We start from the raw sequence: 17166 nt of genomic DNA, 5'->3' as shown, positions 1-17166 counted from the left end.
TCTCTGGGTGGCGGGCCGTGAGCAGCGCTGGCGGTCCCACACATCCGGGTGCCAGGGCCCTCCCGCGCGGGGGTGGTAGTGGATAACGACCTGAGCGCGGGTTACCACCCGGGGGGGGGGGCGGCCCCCGAGGCAGGGCTCTGCTGGGTTAGCGTGGGGCTCCACTCGCACTCCACTTTTGGTTCGTATTCAGACAATCCATGCCTACCACTTACGCTGGGGTGAGTCGCATTGTATGGGGCCGGCTAGTAGTGGAGGACTTTTTGTTCCTCAGCCTATACAATGCTCAAAAAACCCATAAGAAAAAGAAGACCTCTGATGTAATATACAAGATTATTCCGTATCGAAGCCCCTTTTTTTTTGTACAGGAGGGTGTGGTGCCCCTGAAATGTGCCCTCTCGAATGATGTCTCGTCTGCACTGGAGTATGGTTAATAGTATAATTCCCTGTGTTATTAAGGTTATTGGTCCAAAGTGAAACCATATTGCTAAGCCGGAGGTTAGGAGAAGGGCTGCATTGGCTCCTGTGAGGGGTCAAGGGCTTGGGTCTACTATATGATAGGCGTGTGCTTGGTGTGCCATTAGACGTTTTCTTGTAAATAGAGGCTTAATAGAAGGACGAAGACGTAAGCCTGGATTATGGCCACTGCAATTTCTAGGAGTGGTAGCAAGAACAGGACAATTATTGTAATACAGAGATGGCTGGCATTAGGAGCATCGGGCCAAAACGGCTGTGGAGATTAAGTGAATAAGCAATTGGCCTGCTGTTAGGTAGGGCGGTGCACCGGGGCCCAGCGCACCAAGTGCTTGTCTTGGGGGGTGCCGGGTTTGGAAGTTTATTTCGCTTCTTGAAGCACCGGATGCTCCGTTCACCCCCGCGGCGATTCCAGGCCTCACATAAATATCAGGACAAGGCGTGTGATTCTTTCTTCCTGGAGAGCGAGCAGGATTTGTATAGTTGAGGTTTTGACTTCGGTGAAGTTCGTGCAGAGGGTTAATTTGCCTGCTGCATAGAACGTGTGCCAAGTAGATTACAGAGTGCGTATGATGTAAATAGGTCAGCAGGTCACTGTTTTCAAAAGAGGCATCCTTTGGTTATTTGCAAAGCATACATTATTAGAACATTGATTATTGTGGCAAAACAGGTAATTGGGCCAGAACGCGACTCTGAGCATGTGATTTTCTGCACTAAACATCCTTTAACTATATTGCCTACCAGTAGGGATGACATGAGACTCATACACCTTGAGTCCTTTGGCTTAGGTAACATTTGTGATACACCGATTCACACGCATATGAATTATTGGCTCTGCGTAATGTGTGTGCGATGCAAAGTGTTCGGACACTCTACAAGGGTAGGAGTGTCGCTATATACTAATTCTATGCAGCTGAGTGTGGTTAGGGAGACTTGGTCACTGTTAAAGGGGGCTAGTGAGAGAATGCGTGGTGAAGGTGGCGTTGGGGGTGCCAACAAACATGGTTGCACAAGGCGCCACCAACAACTAGGCCGGCCCCGGGTTTTACCCCCGGCACCTCCAGTTCTATCCGGTTGAGGGGGGGACCTCGCCTGGCTTGGGCGCCCCTCCTGTCCGCGTGCCTTGCAGTCCAGGTGCCGGGGCTCGCCATGAGCGCATTTCATCCATATATCCAGCAGCATTGTGTGCGTGGATGCGGGCACCAGTTATGGATAATTTTAATCAGTCTAAGCAGCCTGGGCTGTGGAAACGTGCTAGCGCTGGACGCGGGTTTCTGAGCAGCGGCCCGTGCACAGGCACACATTCATTTACAAATTAAAAACTGGTGAATAGCGAAAACAGTCCAGGAGCTTGGCTTTTGCCTGGTCTCAGCGCGGTTTCTCCTGCGGTCGGGACAATGCAGTGATAAAGTGTAGTTTGGTAGACTGTTGTAATGGAGATGCAACTTCTAAGTGACTGATTAGGATTTACAGTCTCATCATTCCGGAACAATTACATGCACATCGGAGCTACAGTTGTTGCTTAAGTTACGGAGGCAACTATCCAAAAAAAAAAAAAAAAAAACTGGGGCCGCACTTGCCACTCCCGGGCCCAATAGAGGGGCTTGTTGTAGGTAGTGCCCGTGTGTAGTAAATATAGGGATGAGATGACGTGCGCAGGATGTCAGGTCGCTGGAGTCAGGTTTAACGTTTCAACACCTTTGCGTTCACATACTTCTAATGAAATGTATTTCTCAAATGTGCATAGATTCACGCCATGAATGGTGATCAGTCAGGTTCGCAGTAAATGTTGTAAATAGACCTGGTGAAGCAATGATCTGCCTGACCTTGCCTGGGTCACCAGTAATGACTACGGCTCTCACTGTTGGTAATGCACATCCTTCTCGGGATGGGCTCGGGGCCCGTAGGTATCCCATGCGCCTTCTGATTCTAATATTATTTACACTGCAAGGGCTTGGGAGTGTAAAACTTTAGTAAGTTTGGCTAGTAGTGTTGGTGACCCGGCCTTACCATGCCTGATCGGAGGCATTTTTCAAGAGGATATGCCTGTTAGCCACAATGATGTCGCATTATCCTATGCACCATAGAGGCTTAGTCTAGCCATTATTGATGTGAGATGGGAGGTTGATTGGGAGTATTCCTGCCTCAGCGGTTCTGGGGGGGGGCCTGGTTGCAATGCTTTGTTGCAATGGCAAATTAGGCCGAGTGGACTTGGAACGCATAGTGTTGAGTGAGTGTTAGTGTCACCTGGTCGTTCTTGGCCTCCTGAGGGTAGGAAGACCTAGCGGCAAGGAACAGCTAGGGTTGTTTTCGTGTGCTTCAGTGATCCAAAAAAAAAAAAAAAAAAAAAAAAAGGGGGCCCTGGCTCACACGGTAGTGGGCAAAGATCACTCACGCCACAGGTGCTGAGGCCTGGCGTTGGGCTCCCAGGTTACTTCAGAGGGGCTAGGCCTTCAGATGCTGAAAGGATGTCCGTTGTTATTTACTCGATTGTTGATCGGTGGGTTATTTCCTGGGTCTTTCAGGGGTGTAGAGCATTAGGCGCTTGTCTTTCCATCGGGTCGGTTTGATGCGGGATGGTGGTTTTGGGGCAGGTCACAGGCTGCCTCCTCTCGCTGTGTTTGTATTTCTAGGTGTGGTCAGGTCAAGTGACGGAGGAGAGCAATCATCGCGTGGTACAGCTGCGCATGAAGGAAGGCCAGGCAAGATTGTAGCGTAGGCAGATAGTGGTACTGATCGGGGACTGGTGTGGGTCTCAATGGCAGTCCGCCATGCAAGGGGACCATGTACCTAGGGCACGTACATCAGGCAGTGACATGTGAACTGGGACCATGTGTACTAGAATATGCAGGAGTGGTTCCCACCACGGTCGGTCAGATGGGAAGTTGTCATCTTGATTCTCACAGGATACCCTCACTCCACCACGCCTATTGTAAGCTGAGGATGCCTGTTGACGCTGTTAGACCTGCTATTAGTTAGTACACTCACTGCTGTGCCTTGGCCCGGTTTGTCTCGCATCAGGGCCAGTTTGGGGGTACCGGCGAGTTGCTTGCTCCTCGGCTGAAGCGGGCGCTGCTAGAACAGGGCAAGATTGATGAGGCCAGGCAGCATGACAAAGGTCTTTTCGGCACGGGCAGAATGGTGCAGGCTGCGAAGCAGTGCCATTACAGAACATGGATTTGTCAACTTTCAGCTAGGAAATGATTAGCAGCAGAAAGTTATTAAACCAGGGTGAGCATTTGGTTTTGGTTTCGTGCTCAACAGGAGCAAGGGAATTGCATTCTGTCCCATCAGGGTACGGGGACCGTCTATAGCACCAGATACTGTAATGCTGCCATCTTCGCCCTGGGCTGGGGGGTCAATGTCTTCCAACTTTACAGCCAGACTCTGAACAGGCAAAGGCATACTTGCTTGGTGCAATGGGCACTCAGCAGTAGAGTTAGATGGGTCATCATACCCCGGTATGACGCAGTGATGAAACACAGGTTGTGGCCTCACACGACCAGGCACTCGAGGGCAGCGGTGGCGGGGTTGTGCCAGGCCAAGAGGGTGCGGGTGGCCTGAGTAGGGCTGCTGGCTTGGAGGGAGCACTACTCTGATCGCCACAAGGGCACGTTTGTTTCTTAGAAGGCTGAATTGTTACTTTTATGGCATGGTGCCAGTTGCTTTAGTTATGCGCATGTTTCTTGGCAGTGTAAGAAACATTCAGAACGCAATGCTGGTGGTTAGCCTGTTGTCAGGTTTTTTCAGAGGTATTTTAGCTCAGGCATGGCCAAGCATGGGTTATAGGCCGGTGGTCTGCCCTGGGATTCGTGTTAACAGGCAGGTGAAGCAGCAGAACTTGGAGGGGCTTGGGTTTGACCTCTGGGTACTAGGGCGGAGCCTGGTGCTCACTTAGTAGCACGCCCTTGAGTTTGACGAAACAGGTACCTTTGCGAGCATCAGTACCGGGTAACTTCGCCCGCCCTTCAGCACTGGCTGGCAGCTATGCAGGTTGTGGAAGTGGCTTTCCAACAGGGGCCTATGGTCCATATGATTAAGGAAAGCACCGGGGGAACACTTTAAGCTATAAATCTGCAGGTGACCAATTGGCTTTGCCAGTATTCAAATAGAGAAGCATTTTACACGTTGTTCTCCTCTGTGGGCACTCTGACCTGTCTCTCCCTGGTATACTAGCAGAATTTTGGGAGGGCAAGGCTTTACTTTTGGTGGTGACTGATGGAATACGATGGGCGTACTCCAACGGAGTGAAAGAGGAAGGAAGGCAGGCTTGTCAACCCTTACCTCCGCCCGCATGGGCACTGCCAGGCAGGAGTGGCTTGGCAAAGGGATTGTTATTTAGCCAGGCAAAGGCAACTTTGGACCATCGCCTATTTAGGTTTAAGGTCATTTCAGTCAAATCCACGGGGGAGTTTAGAAAGGTTGGGGGAACCTGTCCTGATGGTGCACGCTGGCCGCCGGCCCGGTTGGGCGTAGACTTGTTTTTGACTGGACCTGGGAGAAGCCCGGTATCAGTATGCTGTAGGTATGATGGCCTACCAGGAGCCATGCGCAGTTGCGCAGAGCAAAGAGGTCTTGGCTTCATCAGGCATGGTCTTATACACGCCAAGTCCACAGGGTGCCTGGAGGGAGATGAAGTGCACCTTTGTAGTTTTGGTATGGATGTTTTCCGACTGGACCCAGGGGAAGCTTTGGCTGCAGCAGTTTGTAAGTACATAGGTCTACCTTGGTGGGGGGCCCTGGTAGTGACGGTGGCCACTCCCAAGGCTGTGGAGGAGTTACAGGGCGATCCAGGGTCTGCACATACCAAGGGGTATAGCATGCAGCAGCACCGTGTGGTGCGAAGCCAGGATACCCAGGGATCTTTTAGCGTGTCCACTGGAAGACCTACGGCGCCCCGCTAACCGACAGGCGGTTGTGGGTCTGAGCAACCGGGGGCTGCCATGTATGCTCCGCCCACCCATCACGGGGGGGCGTGGTGAAGCATGTGGACTGGAGGTCCACGGATGGGAGGGGGGGACCCTCCCAACATTTGGTAGACACCAATTGGCGTTGCCATGGTGACTCTAGGCTTATCAGACGGGCAGGCGGCATGGGGCTGGCCTGCCCTGGGATCGCCCGTAAGATAACCCACCGTGTTTGCATATTTATTATGCTAATAAACCTGCAGCAATATTTCTCCACTTACATTCAGTGTCATGTGTTTTATTATGGTTATGTACTGATGTGTGCTATGATAACGGTTGCCGATATTGGCACTATGTAAGGCTGCCGGGGGGGGGGTTGCGCAGCGGCCCGCCCCCTTGAGGGCGGCCGCCTTAGTGCCACAGGAAGGCACAGGGTGGGAGGTCGTGTCCCTGGGCTTGACCTAGGGAGACCCCAGTCAGGTAGCTGCTTCCGGCGGGGAGGAGCCAAGGGGGGGGGTACATATTCGGTCCCCGCCCTCTCCTCGCCCTCTTGTCCGCTCATTTGCCTTGCCCGCCCATCCGCTTACCCGGCATCTGGAGGGACAAGAAAGGGGGGGGGAAGTTTTTTTTTTCTAACAATTTTCACTTTGTGTTGCAGGAGGAGTTACAGGGCGATCCAGGGTCTGCACATACCAAGGGGTATAGCATGCAGCAGCACCGTGTGGTGCGAAGCCAGGATACCCAGGGATCTTTTAGCGTGTCCACTGGAAGACCTACGGCGCCCCGCTAACCGACAGGCGGTTGTGGGTCTGAGCAACCGGGGGCTGCCATGTATGCTCCGCCCACCCATCACGGGGGGGCGTGGTGAAGCATGTGGACTGGAGGTCCACGGATGGGAGGGGGGGGACCCTCCCAACATTTGGTAGACACCAATTGGCGTTGCCATGGTGACTCTAGGCTTATCAGACGGGCAGGCGGCATGGGGCTGGCCTGCCCTGGGATCGCCCGTAAGATAACCCACCGTGTTTGCATATTTATTATGCTAATAAACCTGCAGCAATATTTCTCCACTTACATTCAGTGTCATGTGTTTTATTATGGTTATGTACTGATGTGTGCTATGATAACGGTTGCCGATATTGGCACTATTGATTGTGGCCTTTGTTTTAGAAAGTCTGCTCAAGAAGGCTGTGAGTGGCGTCCTTCAGCATATGAATGTCTAACCATCTTTCCCCAGTACCCTTTACCCCCCCTGCCCGCTGAGGAATCTCCAGGTATGGACACCAGGAAGCATTGGCCGTTTTTCCCACCAGTTTAAGCGTTGCAGTGTAACTTCGCTTGTGAAGCAGTGACATTGCACAGACTGCACTCCGAGCATGGAAGCTTGTCGGTGCTGTACATCAGGAAAGCAGTGACAAGGTCAAAAGGTTGGTGTTCAATCGCAAAACCTCCCACTTGACCTACATTTCTTTTGTGCAAGGCTGAACCAGCTCATTTGGGCTACTTACATTGGAGACATGATGCACAAACAAGTTGCTATTTTATCAAAACATGTTTTTATTTTTTCAGAAAAGCCATTTGTTACATTATCTGTATCAAAAAAAGTTAAAAGACATACATTATGTTCCTAATTCTTTTCATTTTTTATAAACATGTTCATTTCATTAATAAAGAGACACTGTGTCTGGTGTAACACCCGGCCCACAACACGGTCACGAAAACTGAAACAGATGTGTCCTTTATATGACGATTAGGTGTATGTGTTCTTGGGTGAGTATGATAATCTGTGTGGCATGGGTGAGTATGTATGTGTTTGCGAGAGGCTAGTATGTGTATGGGGTGTATGTATAGGGGTTATATAAAAGATTTTTCACTTGAATGAAAATGTTCATAAAGATTGTTTCTCTTTATTATTGAAATGAACAACATGAATGTAAGAAAAGAAAAATGAAAAGAAATTATGAACATAATGTATGTCTTTTAACTTTTTTGATACAGATAATGAAACAAATGGCTTTTTTGAGAAAAAAAAATGCTTTGCTAAAATAGCAACTTGTTTGTGCATCATGTCTCCCATGTAAGTAGCCCAAATGAGCTGGTTCGGCCTTGCAAGAAAGAAATATAGGTCACGTGGGAGGTTTTGAGATTGATGTTGGTTATTTGTTGTCCCGCTTTTCTCCCAGACCTACAACTGAAAAGTTAGTGGGGGTTCCCTTATCAATGAGCAAAAGGTTGGTGTTCAGCAAGATGAACGCATTATCTTTATTTGACTGGCCAGCCCCTCCTCCACCCCTCAGGTTTTGAAGCAAGTACCCAAAGGGAAAATCCACTGTTTTGCACATAGTAAACCCTTCCATAACACCACAGGATTCTTCAGGGTGGAAGTGGTGCAATGCTCACATGAATGCAAGGTAGAAACGTTTATTATCCAAAGATGCTTACTTTTGCATGCAAGTACTTCTTAGCTCCACTGGTTGCACGGCAGTGATGCGCAGGGGTTTGTTGTTAACAAAAAGCCAGGCCGACTGACTTTTCCTTTGTTCATTACAGAACTGTCACCAGCATATCTGTGACTCTTTCATCAACAGTAGGAGTCAATCCTGATCCACGGTGCCGATATCGGCAACCCCCCGCTTAGCAGTAATTAGTCGCACTGTGCAAAATAAACAGTCCACACAAGTTTTTGATGGAAAACAGTTTGCCGGTTTATTGCATACAAGGAGTATGCCAACTTGGTGGGTTAACTTACAGGCGATCCACGGGAAGGCAGTAGTGACTAACCTAGGCTGCCTTGCCCACCTGATGAGCCAAACTGCATCGTGATCAATCCAATTAGTGCTACCAATTATGTGGGGTTTATCCCCCTTACAAATCATGGACCACCAGTCCATAACTTTTACTCACACTTTTTTAGGGGCGGAGCATAACCAGGCAAGCCCTCGGTTGCTCAGGCTTACATCTGCCCAAAGGACTAGCGGGGCTCCGTCGTTTTCAACCAGGGTCCTTCCCTAAAGACTACTGGGATTTTGGCATAATGCACCCTTATTGTGCTCCCGAAAGGGTACCCCTTGTACCAATTAGCCTCCGGATCGCCCTGTAAGTTCCCCAAAGCCCTGGATGGGGCCGCCCTCATATCCGGGCCCCCCACCATGGCAGGCTCCATAACCCCCTGCAACCTGTGGTTACCACTCCTTCTAGCTGGACAATTCCCTTTTACCTCTGCAGATGTTCCCCATCCCTATCGGGGGAATCTTGTAGCATATGCACTCAAGAGACCATGCCTTATTTATCAAACCCTTCTTATTTTATTTGATTTTGAATTAAAGTTGAACCAAGCCCTCCTTCTTGGTGGGCTTGTGCATGGCTTATTTACCCGATCGTAGGCAAGTTTGATGGCCTCCACTTAAATTGGGAACTACTGTTCTGTTTTAACCAATGCTTTATTTACCCATCCGTATGCATGTTAGATGGCCTGCCCGGAATTGAAACAACTGCTCTCTACTTTAATCGCAGTTCATGGTGAAATCCCTATGGTGCACTGTGCCAATGAGGGCCTACTTAGTAGGTGTTGCCGGGTCATGCATTACCAATCACCGCCCAGTCACTGATTTCCAGAATACGCTGGAAAACATATTGGAGTTCGCCTCCCAGGCCAACAGTGTATTTGTTAACAAGTTATTGTTTGTGGCCACCACCATAACTTTATCTCTGCCAGATGACCTCCTCCTATATAGGAGTACCACGTCGACCAGAATTCTTACCCAAACGGGAATACAAAACTACTGCTCTTCGTAACCATGGTTATGCCTGATTTAATCCATTGTGCACTGTGTGCAATATGCGCCTTACATTTAGGGCTGACTAAGCCCTTGTATACCCCCATACATGATTATTCCCAAAAATGGGGGTTCAAACTGATAACTGTGTACTGCACCAGCAGTGGAAATTTACCCGCTCCTTCCAAATTTGAATGCACGCTGTGTTCTAGTAACTATCAGCATGCGGGCCCCTCCCCGACTGACTGCTATTTGGGTGCTGTGTCGCCATGCTGATGTCTCCACCCTGGCATAAGTCGTCCAATTCCAAACTTCTGCTAAAGTATACCAGAAGCCAGCAAATGGGTGGGAACAGGAGGAGAACCATATGTACAGTTTCCTGCCCTTTCTCGAATAAATGGAGCCAATCTTTTATTGTCTTGTAGCCTTTTTGTGTCTAACCCAGCGTTTCCCCCAACTTTTGCACCCACAGCTCACTTGTTAGCTGACAACTTCCACAACCGGGCCAGCTGCAGGCGCGTAATTTCTAACTTAACTGAAGCAACCCTCTGTGATGTGATATGAACTGCTATGACTGTCCAACCTGTAACCTGCCTTTGTTTACGGAAAGCACATACTTTGCTGACTTGACCAGACATGTGCACGGACAGTCTTTTTGAAAAAATATGGGGAACAAGTTAACGGTGTCAAATCTAGTTTCAGTGAATTATTGTCTCTTGTGCTTCTACCAGTGAGTACCATGATTGGTTTTAAATCTTGCCTTCTTCACAGCTGAGGGATCCCATTCGATGAATAGGACCTAATTCACTAGGTTTATACCCGGAATTGATTGCCGTCCGCCAGAATAAAAGGCCTGCCTATTCACCGGTTTGCCTCCTAGTACCCATCTACTTGGTGATACGATACATTTTACTAAGCAAGCTGGCAGTCTAGCATTGCCATTACCCATCCTCAGCCCATTGTAATCACCCTCTATCCTCCTTTGTACCACATGGTGGATCCCAGTAGTAGAAAGTGTGTGACAATGTCTTGCTAGAGTGGACACAACACTCGATATACATTTGTGACCCACCTCACCAAGCTACATGCCTGCCCAGCTTCTGGTGCTTATGAACAAGTGGCTCTGAGGAATGCAAGCATATAATGACCAAAAAGATACATAAAACCTGCAGAGACAAAATTAGGTATGCTAACCTGGCCCAAAATCTGCTTCCCTCTTCTCCAGAACTGGAAACATTTTGCATGGAGGTAATTCTGGTGGGATGGCCTTAAGAAATGGATGCCTCTATACCCTACTTGACTAAACTGTGAGATCCTAGGCAATTGTCTGATATTTTTTCTTTCCTTGTACCTCCATTTGACATAAGGGCGACCTGAATTAAATGTGGTCAATACTTCCACTGTATAAACTTTCTCTTGTATTTGACTGTTTAGCTGTAAAGTTCTTCATCTATCATACCAACCCAGAGGGTTCCTGCTTGATGCCCTGTGAGATAGGCCAGTGATGCCCCACCAGGAGTTTATTGACCCATTTGAGGAAATGACAAATGACTTTTCAATACCCTCATAATCAAATTGGGGTGAATTTAATTCCATTGCTTGGGGCGGACTGGTGGGGTACTGTGGACCTACTGACAACTCATCTGCCCATGCTCTGTCTGGGTTTCCGAAGCACCAGTTTCACACACCTCATAATTTCCCCTTGGATTTAACAGAATTGACATACCAAATAGGTTCAGCTCCACTTTACTATCAAACTCTGCAGTCCTTTTGCCTGTAAGAGTAAAGGAGTTACTAAATGTGTCACTGAACAACATCACTCAACAATGATATTGCTTGAAATTAAATAAAGGTCTGAAAGCCGTCTTTCCACATATCCTGGTCCTAACCCAAACTGTGAGCTAGGTTTCAGCCCTTCACGCTGGGCCCACCTGGCCACAGCATGGTGCTCTGTTATCTACATTTGGGAACAAGTCAGGCCAGCTGTTATTAATAATATTGCCCCGGCAGAGCAGAACCACAAATGTGTGAGCTTGCAACACACCTGTGGAAAGGCATGCCAACAAACTAACCATCTCCAGTACCAGAGAGTCACGCAGCCACTCGTAGGCCTGATTATTAAAACAGGTTCAGTTTATGGTGTTGCATGGTGGCGAAAAACCCATCTCTCGTTGCATGCTTGCCACAAATTCCACTACATCACCCTAGTCAGTTATCCCAACCGCAGGGTCGCATACAAAGCTAAGTCTTCAAAGAAATCGCCTGTCCCTGCAAGCAGACCAAGCATCCCTTGCTTCCCGAGCCTTCCGAACTGTCAATGCTGCATATCAGCTGTTAGGCAACTCACCCCACCCCCCTTAAACAAGCTGGACATGACCCAGTTCAAGTCAAAGAATAATAGTCAAGGGCCTGTCAGAACTGGGCCAATCATCCCTTCTAACTGAAACAAAGTATTGATTAAAAGAAGCATGTTCATCCTTGTACAACTCGCCCCACCCTGCTTAAACAAGCTGGACATGACCCAGTTCAAGTCAAAGAGTAATAGTCCAGGGCCTGTCAGAAATAGGCCAATCATCCCTTCGAACTGAAACAAAGTATCGATTAAAACACATGTTCATCTATTGTACAAGTCGTCCCTGTTAGACTGTCCCAAGGTGGACCTTAAAGGAACAATTATCATGCACTATTATCAAATGTGCCATCTGTACGCTTGAAAGTACTTGGTTTAGCCACCCAGTGACTTGATTCTGGCCTGAACCTCGAGTCTCTCTTTGGCACTGGATTAAAACATTTACTCTAAATTCTTTGCTTGGGAAAGTGCGCTGCATAGTTCTGCCTCTTCTCTCATTGTGTCCATCTATTTAATCAACCCATAACATTGGACCTATCGCTCGTCAGGACCATTGACTTTGTCACTGATAGGTAGTTGCATAAGGTAAATTACCAACAACTATGGCTACCTTGTAAGAATATTGAAAATGCTTCAGTTCTGAACTAATGAGACTGAGCATGGTCTATCCTGAGTTTCTTTGAATTATATTACAGTCTCAAAACTTCACAAACCTACAACTTTATCGCCGTGTTAGTCCAGAGTGCGCATGCTGCACAAGGTATCCGTCGAGCCGTCCGCTACCAAGCCAGCTCGCACCCAGTCCTCATCCCTTTGCCTTGGAGCCCCCACCCTGGGCACAAGGCGAGCTGGGCACTTTGTCCCCCGCTCTCACCAAAAGTGCGCTCTTGGTCGATGGTCGTAAATTAAATACATTGTGGCTGTGTACTTTCACAATTGGGCAAGAACCGGAGTCCTTCATCTATGTGAGTTTTTTCCAAAACAAAATAACTATTTCCGAACTGGTGCTTGGATGTGAGCCGCCAGGTATCCCTTTGCGGTAACTTCAGTACAGACTACAAACGCACAAGGCTCGGATAGTCAAGGCTCTCCAAGCCAACTGTTAATTCTGTTTCGTTGGACTTTATAAAACCCTCGGCTACCCCCCAAGGAGATGCCCACTGACTTCCTCCAGAGATAAATGCCTCAGAAGCTGACCTGTCTGGATTAAAAACTAATTCACCGTACAGGTGTACTGCCCAATTTGATTAGGAGCCCCTAACCGACCAGCTAGGCCTTCCACTTGCTGGCTACAAACATGCCTTTTAGGGAGCAGGACCCTCTTAAGGGCAGGATGCCCCTCCCTGCACCCTATGCTCTAAAGAGGCCTACCTTCGGTCCTCGACCTTATTATTTATTGGCCCTTGTGTACTTGTTCATAAAGCATTGACATTTCATACAGACAAGTAAGTGGGAAAAGCTACACATGCATGGTTGTTCCCACCCGGCTTGTCCGCATTGAGTATGCTTGTCGTGATTGTCTCTGCAGCTCAGAGTGTTGACACAAGTTCAGAGTCCACAAGAAAAAAGTACTTTTTGACCAAGATAGCAATGCTATAAGTTCTTGGCAGTATTGTAAAGCAGTTGTAGTGCTTGCATGAAAACTATGAGCATGAATTCGACTGGCGTTTTCTAAGAAGCTGTCTGCTTTCTGGGGAAAATGTGCAACGTGTATATTTGTAAGTTGACGTATGTACTTACTACCAGTCTTATGTGAATTTAGAGTTTACCAGTTAGTATCTTTTCCTTGAGTTAATTTGCAACTTGTATATACGTTACTCTTACCACTAGTACCTGTCATGAACTTTTGTAATTACTACCATTCTTATGTGAATTTAGAGCTTTTCAGATTGTTTCTTTAATGTAACTCATGTACTCTAAAGTCTTTAAGTAATGAAACTGGTCCTTTTGTAAAGCGCTCTGACACCTTAGGGTAAAGTTTGAGGTATATAAAATTGCATTAAATGTATCAATAAATAAACCAAATGGGTTGCTCTTTGTCCCCCCACCACCACCTTCACAAACCGTGCAATATGTGGCGGATAGAGCCAATAGTTGTGCCGCGCTCAGCCAGAAAAACGAGCCGGCCGGCCAAACAGGGGGTCACCCAGAGTGCAAGAGCCATGGCCCCCAAAGAGCCCCGCACTCCTTGCTGACGTTGACGCAACATGATACCGCCTACTGCGTGTGCCTTGAAGGCGTCAACTCAGGCCCTACATGCAGCCCTCTTCACTTCATGCTGCGGCTCCTGGGCGGCTCTACTCCGTTCTGTTAAGGGCAGGGAAGGAGCCGCCGGGCCCAGGAAGCACAACCTGCACCGCAAGTCCGGCTCCCCCAGAGGGACAAGGTAGCAGGTGATCACAGCCCACCACAAGTAACGCCATGCACCCTGGGCACACTGGCAGGCCCACCAGGCAAGTGAGCCTCCCACAGAGCCAGGAGCCCTATGAACACAGCGAATAAATACCTGTCCCAAGCCCACCACACAACAGAAATGACCTGCAGAGGCGCCAGACTCCCAGAAGAGGGGGTCTCAGTGACGAGGCGCAGGGAGGTGCCTGATGCGGCAATTAGGAGGGCCGCCCTCTTACAGTACCCACTGCTGCGTGCACTGCGGGAAGCTGCATGTGAACACCAGGGGCGAAGCTTGGTCAGTGAGATTCGGTTGGGGGTCAATTTCAATCTTGACGACACCTTTGGGAGATGCCTACCTTGCTTTTAAGAACTTGTGTCCTTTTTTGGTCTTGCTGAGCCCAGCGCATGCGCTGGCTCGGAGAGACATTTTGTATGTGAGATTTTTTTAAGTGCTGCTGGCTGGCCTAGCGCTTGCGTGCACGAGAGCATGCACGCGCGCAGCTGCCATGTGCTAGGCCAGCCAGCAGCACTCATAAATGCCTTTCTGCGTCATTGCGATCACTTTTGCTTTCACAGCGATCGTGATCGCGATGACTTGAGCACAGCAGTCAATTACCCTAATGAAGATGCGTTCTGTTTTCACTTTTTTATGAACGAAAGAGCTCGGCGTTCTCATTAGACGTGATTAGGAGGCGCAGCACTATAAGGCCGTGCACGAGTCGGCGCTGCACAGAATGCACGTTTACACAAGGGAATTTAAGTGCAGGGCTTAAATAAATTGATCGCGAGGCTCTTGCGCTTAAAACAACCTCCTTGGGGTCATCAGGGCGCAGTCAGATAAGAGCTGCACTGCGCGAACATATATGGATTAAAAACTTTTTCGTTGAAAGGGAATAAACCTGTGGCTGTCTTTTTTTTTATGCGCATTTAGACTTGTATTAGTCGTTTTGGGCAACCTGGTTTCAGCCAGAGTGCTGCAACTTCAGTTTTTTGGCGACCAGTTTGCTTTTTACTTTCTTTAATCGTAAACATGAATCTTTCAATGACTTGTCAATAGTTATTTTATTCCTATTTTATACCCAGTAAGTTAACTATTCCCAAATGTTTAAAAAAACACACAATGAAATCTAACTTTTTTGATAGTATTTTTTAATGTTCGTACAAAAAACTGAAACTGTTTCAGCAAATAATCCCTGTGCTGTTTAACGTGGGTTTCATAACAGAATATTCTATTGCATTGTGTTGAAACGTGCCCTAAAAATATGAATTTTCTCAAATACCTACTTCTTCAGTTTTGTGGTATTTACATTATAACATGTGTACAGTTCTACCCCTCTGACAAAAAGTTAACCACAGGGTTGAGTTTGGGCTTTGATCAAATTGTTGCAGAGTTAAAGTCCAAATGCAACTTCGCTGCTGAGTCGTTTTTCCCAGCTACACGAGGCGCTATAGTTATTCTAGTAATGGATTAAAGCATACTCCATTCATGTGACCAATCAATCACAAACATACAGCCCAGACTCACTTCTGGAAGTACTACAGTCAAATGCGCTTCTACCACAATCAATTAAGATGCATATCAAACACAGAGACGAGGAAAAGAAGGTAGGGCTTCCAGAAATACATCACACGCAGGGATCAGCGCCAATAGAAAGTGAACTGTAACTCTAACACACAGAAACACGTGAAACACACAGAAACAAAGACAGAGAACAACAGCCATGGAAGAATACGCTCTTCATAACACGGACACACATATACTCACTTACACACAAACATGGATGCCAAATGACGCTCGATCCAAATCTTATGCACAGACGCTGACAAATACAGAGGTAAAAATTCACAAGGAATCACACTGGCCAACACGCGCACAGACCAAAAAAAAGGCACGCGGGTGCAAACACGCAGAAAACATAGTCAAATCTGTTAAATAATTAAAATAGACAATCAAAACATACACAAAATGCATCAAACGAAGAAAATACATGTTACTAGGTACACAGCCCAACACAAATACGTAGAAAAAAGGCGGAGGTACAAACATACAGAGACCAACAAACACACACAGGTTATATACAGTGCCACAGAACAAGCATCGCACCAAACGCACATTCCATCGACCAACCAATAATACAGAACCGGTATGCGCACACAGCCACACACAGCCCACTAAACGCACACGTCAATACACAGACAACCAAATACACATACAAGTGTTGTGGGGCCGCTAGCGCCGGTGAAGGCCCTCGTTACATGCGCTCGCAGCTGCAATAACTGACACCACACTCTGTGCCTGGGTCTCGGCGCCCGACTGCCTCAGCAGGCCGCGCCCCTTTATTATATACAGTGGCGTACGCCATGAACGTGGCGTACGCGTTGCGTAGTGTCCTCTTGCGCTCTAGCGTCTAACGCTAGAGCGCTAACTGTAACATCCCTCCCCAACTTGGATAACAAAATAAACAGAAGTCCATAACAGTCACTCACTTGCTTGGCAGGCAAAGTCTTTAAGGCGGCTGCTTGGCGTGGGGTTCTCTCTCAGACCATACCTGGCAGTGGCACGAGTGCCGGAGCTGGTTTGGTGGCTATTGGGGGCTTCAACTTCCGTCGGGGCCTGAGGGCTCTGCTCTGGGGCGCTGCTGGCTCCGCTGGGCGTCAGTCCTGGTCCCAGCTCTGGGGTTGAGATTTCTTCCTCCCCTCTGTTCAGCCCACTCTGGCCGCGGTCAGTGGCCTCCGGAATGCGTTTGAACCACGAGATGTTCCTGGTGGTCGACTCCACCCCTCTTTCCGCTGTGACCATTGTACCCCGCCTCTGTGCCACAGTCCAACTACCTGGTTCATACCGGGGTCTGAATTTTCCTCCCGGCCTTCTATCCTTCACGAGGACGCTGTCCCCTGGTCTGATGTCGCGGTCTCGACTGCCTCTGGCCCGGCTCACTTGCCGGTTGCGGTGTGCTCGTCGTTGAAAAACCTGCTCCGCTTCGAACGGTGGGGGCGCCCACCCAGGGACTGTGGGTAGCCCATCGCGGCGGGTGCCATTGAGCATGAGAGACCACGGGGCTTGTTTGGTGGAGCAGTGGGGCATGCTCCGATACTCTCCCAGGAATCGCTGGATTTCCCTTTCGGGGTCTAGTTGCTCCACGCCGGCTATCCGAATCACTTTATTCAGGGTCCTCATGAATCGTTCTACTTCTCCATTGGCTTGTGGCCACTGAGGAGTGATTCGCCGGTGTTGTATTCCCTGGTGCTGGAGGAACTCCCGGAA

This window comes from Triturus cristatus, chromosome 7 (assembly GCF_964204655.1).
Source record: "Triturus cristatus chromosome 7, aTriCri1.1, whole genome shotgun sequence".
In the NCBI taxonomy this organism is placed as follows: Eukaryota; Metazoa; Chordata; class Amphibia; order Caudata; family Salamandridae; genus Triturus; species Triturus cristatus.
This window is presented reverse-complemented; position numbering follows the sequence as displayed.